The following is a 6,909-nucleotide window of genomic DNA, read 5'->3' on the forward strand; positions in this document are numbered from 1 at the left end:
AGCTAGTTAGTGGATTTTGGGATGACTTTGGATTATATTTTGCCTGTGTTTGTTCTAACTCCGTGTAAATCTTGGATTCTACTACAAAATACAAACTGGAATTTTGAGGAGGAATCAATGTTTGTAGGGATCATTATTCATACAGAAATTGTCCAAGGTCCTGAAGTAAACTTATTTACTCCCCTCAGATAATTTTGCCATTTATTATGACAGTATAACTGAGCCTAATCCCAGTCCTCTCACGCCTTCTCCATTTCTGGCCGTCGGATCTCACACCAGAGTCAGTTTTGGTCATTGGATTGTGATGTTATTCCACGTTTTACTGCTAAATGGGCCGACTGTCCTGAAAGGCATCTACTCCGGTGGAAAAATCGCTGGATTCTGGTTAACTGGGCCGGCCACCAGGCGAAACCCACGTACCCCTTCGACCCATCTCTCACGGTGCCTCGTCAACCCTAATGGAAAAGGCACCCACGCAGTCTACCGAGGGGATGGCAAAAGCGCATGGCGCGGCGGCGGCCTTATCCCCCGACGGCGGGTACACGTCGGACACGCACGACGAGGGCCGACCACAAGAAGAAGGAGATGGTGGACGATTCGCCGCCACCTACCCAGGTCCCAATTCAGTTGGTCGCCACAACTCCCCGAGCGACCGCATCAGCGAGTGGGTTAGTAGCATTGACGGCGAGAGCCTCTGCATCACCGAGGACGAGGACGTCGCTGTCGACGACCAGCGCAAGGACCTCACCGACTACCTGCCCGCCCAAGCTCCATCGAGGCCGGGGAGGCGTCAGGTAATAAGGGCCAGGGAGTACAGAAAAGGGCGAGCGGCCATGTCGGTCATGCCAAGAAGCGAGAGGCCATGCAGGTACGATGATTCACTACTCCTATTCTTCTGCATCTCGCTAACTTGCAATTCTTGATTCCTTTGTCCGTTGCCTTTGAATCTGATGTGCCGATTGGATTGCCGCAGGAGGCCAGGAAGGCCACAAGTGAGACATCCAGGTTGACTTCGCCATGCGGGTCGCGCTGCATATTCGTCCCATTGCCGGCAAATCATTCGTCAGCTGGGAAGGTCAGCAAGCAGGTAATGCCTTACGCTTTCTGTTGCTCATTTTCCATTTCATTTCTTGATCAGCGTTCGCGTCACCACTTCAGAATGCTGTTCTCTGAAGCTTATCTTGTCTTCTTTGTACTCAAATATTTTTTTTGAGTACGCCATTATATTATTTCTTAGATGTTTGATCGACCGAGTAGATACTTTTGGAGAAAAAACTGACTCGTCCGAAACTTATTATCTCCCCGGTGTACTTAAATTTTGGTAACATGTGCACTTCACAATTATATTAGTAGAAGCATCGCTCATATTAGTACTTTATAAGTACATACTCTCCAATTCACCACGCCTGAACATTTTGATCGGTGTATCCTGATAATTTCTTAGCTTTGTGATCGATCAACATATAGTTTAGAAGCCAAATGTACTGTTATCTGAAGCTTATTATCTCATCGGTGTAATTAGCATGCTGATGATTGTACTCTCCAGCTCTCCAGGCTTGAACATTTTGGTCAGTGTAACCTGATCATTTCTTAGCTTCTTCATAGTTGATTAGACCATCAGATGCTACATCACCGATTTTCATCAATGGTTTGACCGGAGCTAAAATGGTTTGCTTTTTTGTTCTCAGGTTCAACAGCTCGATGGTCAATGCCAATCATTGGGATTCCATGGATGCCATACAATACATGTACATATTTGATCATATCTCCTGGAACTGATCAACCTCCGTAGAAGCCAACAATGTGGAGCAGTGCCCCTGTAGCCAGTACGGTAATTAGCCAAATACACTCGAATATAAATCCTAAAACACATGGTAAAATACTTAGCAAACAAAGTTATTTATTTTTCCGGTAAACTACTACAGTATCATTTTCCAATTTCAGGTATGCATATTGTATTATTGCATGAAATCAGTGAGAAGCGATCTCACACCAAATATGATTAAATTTCACAAATAATCCCAAATATGATTAAATTTGACAATTTGTGCTTACCCCTTTGTTGGGGCTTGTAGGATTATTGTGATAGACTAAATGTAGAATTCTCTTGCGGGTGAAAATATGTGTTGTACAAATGTTATCAAGTATTTGTAGTGCCTATTTTTATCGTTTGAAATATATTATTTTTTCCATGATATTTCTATTTTTGAGATTTTGTGACAGGGGCCTTTGCGAGAGAACTTTTTCTAGGAACCAAAAGTCGTCACGATCAATCACAACATGTATCCAACTATCCATCAACCAGCCTAGAGACTCGTGCACTTGAGACCCAAACATGAACCAGCTACAAGTCCATCAGACCTAAGAAAAAAGATCAACACACTGCTTTCTTGCAATCCAATAGGATTCCTCTCTTCAATTACATACCATGATATGTAAAATGAAGGAAACAAGCACAAGAGGCAAGAAAGCACAACACCACTCCAAATAATTGTACACAATTATATACTACATATTACTTCTATCCCTGAAAATTATAGAGCCAAATTAGACGGGCGCCGCAACACGCGCCATCAATGATCTAGTTGTTCATCAAACCCACTAGGGTATAATGGAGACGCCAGTGCATGTTTTTTTCCCACGGTTTCACTAGTAGAAAAAGGGTCAAATGTGAAGCACAATAGTGCCGGTTGGAATTTCAGCCGGCATTAATGTGTACACTAGTGCCGGTTCGTGGCGGCGATCAAATATGTTAATGTTTAGTTGAACTAGTTGAATTAATATATAGAACGAACTAGTTTATTTTTAGTAAATGTTTAATTAGTTGGACTAATTGAATTAATATAACTAGTTTATTTTTAGTAAATGCTTAGTTGAACTAGTTGAATTAATATATATAACTAGTTTATTTTTAGTAAATGCTTAGTTGATCTAGTTGAATTAATATAATAACTAGTTTATTTTTAGTAAATATAATGCTTAGTTGAACTAGTTGAATTAATATATAGAACTAGCTAGTTTATTTTTAGTAAATGCTTAGTTAAACTAGTTGAATTAATATATAGAACTAGTTTATTTTTAGTAAATGCTTAGTTGAACTAGTTGAATTAATATATAGAACTAGCTAGTTTATTTTTAGTAAATGCTTAGTTAAACTAGTTGAATTAATATATAGAACTAGTTTATTTTTAGTAAATGCTTAGTTGAACTAGTTGAATTAATATATAGAACTAGTTTATTTTTAGTAAATGCTTACTTTGAACTAGTTGAATTAATATAACTAGTTTATTTTTAGTAAATGTTTAGTTAAACTAGTTGAATTAATATACAGAACTAGTTTATTTTTAGTAAATGCTTAGTTGAACTAATTGAATTAATATAACTAGTTTATTTTTAGTAAATGCTTAGTTGAATTAACAGAAGTAGTTGAATTAATTGAATTAATAAGTGTTTAATGTTTCGCCTAATATGAACATAGGAAATGTCGTCTGACGACGGAAAAAATTTCATTATGTGCGAATACTGTGAAGACCAGCACGGCCAATGCGATAGAAATTTCCTTGTTGATGGTAGGTGATTCAGCATCAAGCTGGATGAGACTTTCGAATTCGATACAGTAAGTCACAACGACAAATCTGTTTTCGTAATTAAGCATGACTTATATATGCTTTATTTGCCTGACTTATAATTTTTAATTTTCACTATTCTACTAGCGCATCCCCTGCCATGCAAGAATTTTTGTCTTGGATAAGATAGGTTTCAAAGATATGGAAACTATGGAGGTAAAGAGAGCTTACCTAAAAACTGAGCATGATGGTTATACTTTCAACGTCAAAGTATACAATGCACACACGTACACCTATTTTGAATGCAAAATTTGGCAAGCACTATGCAAGGCTTATGCATTTGAGCCTGGTATGGTTATCACCTTTGATATTCGTCCGGAAGATGATATTGAAAGTAATAGAGACATATGGGTCGATGTGCAGACGCCTTCAGTTCTACCATTATGTGAGTTCTTCTCAACTATATTTTTGTCTTTAATATTGCTTATTCAAAAATAACTGACAACTAATTTCTATTGACAGCTTATCTCCATTCAACCAAACATGTCCGGCGCTTGGTAGACAGGACCTACTATTGTCCCGGCGCTGAACTAAACTGTGAGGAGATAAGTCATTATGTTTCATGGCTTGAGGATCTTCATACTGTGAAGACAAATTTTCTTCCTGCACTTAGAAATGTTAGTACTCAAAACGTGCGACCAATAGTGATGGTATTGAACTACGGTCACATCTATTTAGGAATGATGGTAAGATATTTACTATTTGTCCTCAGTGCATATTTTGCATACATATTTTTTTGCTAAACTTTTCATTGCTAAGTATATTAATTAAGTACTATATGATGTTCTTCAACAGGGACTCCCGATGACAGTTGTGCCTCAGGGGATCGAGACTAAAGGTCAGATGTTAATTGTTAGCTTAAGGCCAAGATATCCTGCATTGCACATCAAGATTTCTAGAAGCGATGAATGCTTAATAGTGAAAGATTGGAGGAAAATTGTTAATGATCGCAGAGAAGTACTAGGGGGCAGCAATGAGAAACGCAGCCCACGATTAGGAGACAGGTTCATCGGCATGCTCCAGTATGATCAATCAGGAGAGCTATACATGTTCTATGCTATTTTACTAGAGAGAGTAGCTAGCAGGAGTGATTTAGCTAGTTCTTCATACTGCTCTTAAGTGATTTGCTTTTGTGGTGTTATATATGAACGCTTATAATATCATGACAATCATGTTGAACTCGATGATTGGTTCTACTAGAAATTCTATATATATATATATATATATATATATATATATATATGCATAATGTGTACAATGTGTAGTATCGTAAAATACCAGCAAACGAAAAAGAATTAAAATGAAAACACAAAATTAAATGAAAAAGAAATCATAAAACTAAAAAAAACCCAAACCTTATAGTACCGGCTAAAGGGCTCCAGCCCCCTGGAGCTGGCTCGTGCCACGTGGTTTCCCTTTAGCACCGGTTCGTGCTGAATCGGTACTAAAGGGGGGGCCTTTAGTGCCCACACTTTAGTGCCGGTTACGGAACCGGCACTAAAGGGCCTTACGAACCGGTGCTATTGCCCGGTTCTGCACTAGTGTTTGTTTACTCCCCTCTGATTCATGTCTCAATAGTGCATTTTTTCCTCTGTTTTTTCCTTTTAAGTGATTTGTTTATGTTTATTTTCTTTCTTTATTTTATGTGTTCTTTCCCTGCCTTTTGTCGTTTCTTTCTCTTTTTTGGCAATATATCCCTTGAAACTATAATTCACTGAAAGTCTTAAAACTTTCATGTCGTGTGTCCGATCACCTCTTGACACGAAAATTGCAACTCGTTGAAAATCTTTAACTTTCATGCCATGTGTCTCATCACCTCTAGACATGTGCGACTTGTGCGGAGAAGCATAATACCCCCTCGGCCCGAGAAAGCTTGTCTCAAGCTTATCCCTCAAATGGTTGTATTTATCACTAACTTGATGCTAGATACATTCATTTGAGGGACAAACTTTTTCGGACAGAGGGAGTACATTTTTTATCGGCAACCCCTTGAAGTGATCGAGGCAGTGTGCTTGTCAAGTCTCATCTCTCGTGGCCACTAACAAAATCCCAAACCTTTGTTCCCGAACACTTAAAATGAGGAACACAAGTTAAGTTGGACTTTTTTATTTTCTCATTTCTCCTTCTCTTTTTCTTTTCTGCAAACATATATAAACATCATCAAAGATAAACAAACATTTAAAAATGGTTTTCTCAACATCACATATATACTTTTAAAACAAAATTATCTTGAAACCACATGATTACAGCAGAATATGCATGAAACACTTTTTAAATTACAGTAGCAATTTTAAAAAATGTTTCAAGACAGTTTAATTACACATACATTATTATACTTACATTTTTTGAAATTGCATTTAACACACTCTAAGTATATGAACATTTTTTAAAATGTGTCCAACACTCCTTTAGTTACATGGACATAATGTGTAGAACACTTTTTAAATTACAGGAACATTTCTAAGTATAATAAATTTTATTAAATGCATCGAACAATTTTCTAATGACATGATCATTTAAAAAACTGTGAAGACAATTTTTAATAGCAGGAATAGTTTTCTAAATGCATGTTGAAAAAGTGCATTGTACACTTTAATTCCATGAATACTTTTAAAACATGGCAGACATTTTTATTAAGAACATTAAAAAAATGACTTTAACACTTTTTAAATTACATGGACATATTACAATACATGAACGTTCTCAAACCAAAGGAAGGTTAGCTAAAATGCATTGAACACTTGTCTTAACAACATGAATGTTAGTAATACCATCGAATACATTTTTAATTACATGAACATTTTCCGAATTACATTAAAAATGCATTGTACACTTCAATTAAATTATATCTTTTTAAACATGCCAAACACTTTTTGTAACTAGTATGCGTGCACTCGCAATGCGCGTCTTTACGTTGTAAAGTGATATTTGGCAAAAATAAGTCATGAAAATGCCTGGAGAAATGGTTCAAGACAAATGATCATTGTGCATGTACGGCAGCATAAACAAAATACTCCAAATTAGCATAAGAAAGCTTGTCGTTCTTATGACAGTAACTATCACATGGATATGTAATTTGCACAAAAATTAGAGTATCTATTGCAAAATATATATAGATAAACCTGGGTACATATGAACTCACCTTGGAAGACACATTTCTAAATCCTAAAAAAAAGTTACACGTGTGCATCTTCTTGTTCTATGTGCGCATGTAAAAAAAAAGGCAAAATAACTTGTCGTGAAACGCTATATAGAAGCACTGTAATTTGCCTTTTATGTAAAG

At 36.8% G+C, this 6,909-nt stretch overlaps 1 long non-coding RNA gene across 1 annotated transcript; it reads left to right on the plus strand.

The window, feature by feature from the left end:
- The first annotated feature begins 501 nt into the window (after positions 1-501).
- LOC119280879 lies at positions 502-2,656 on the plus strand. The gene is made up of 3 exons (XR_005138200.1): positions 502-868; positions 974-1,087; positions 1,689-2,656. It is a non-coding gene; the product is annotated as an uncharacterized LOC119280879 (long non-coding RNA).
- The last annotated feature ends 4,253 nt before the right edge of the window (positions 2,657-6,909 follow it).

The sequence above is a fragment of the Triticum dicoccoides genome, chromosome 3B (genome assembly GCF_002162155.2).
Source record: "Triticum dicoccoides isolate Atlit2015 ecotype Zavitan chromosome 3B, WEW_v2.0, whole genome shotgun sequence".
NCBI lineage: Eukaryota > Viridiplantae > Streptophyta > Magnoliopsida > Poales > Poaceae > Triticum > Triticum dicoccoides.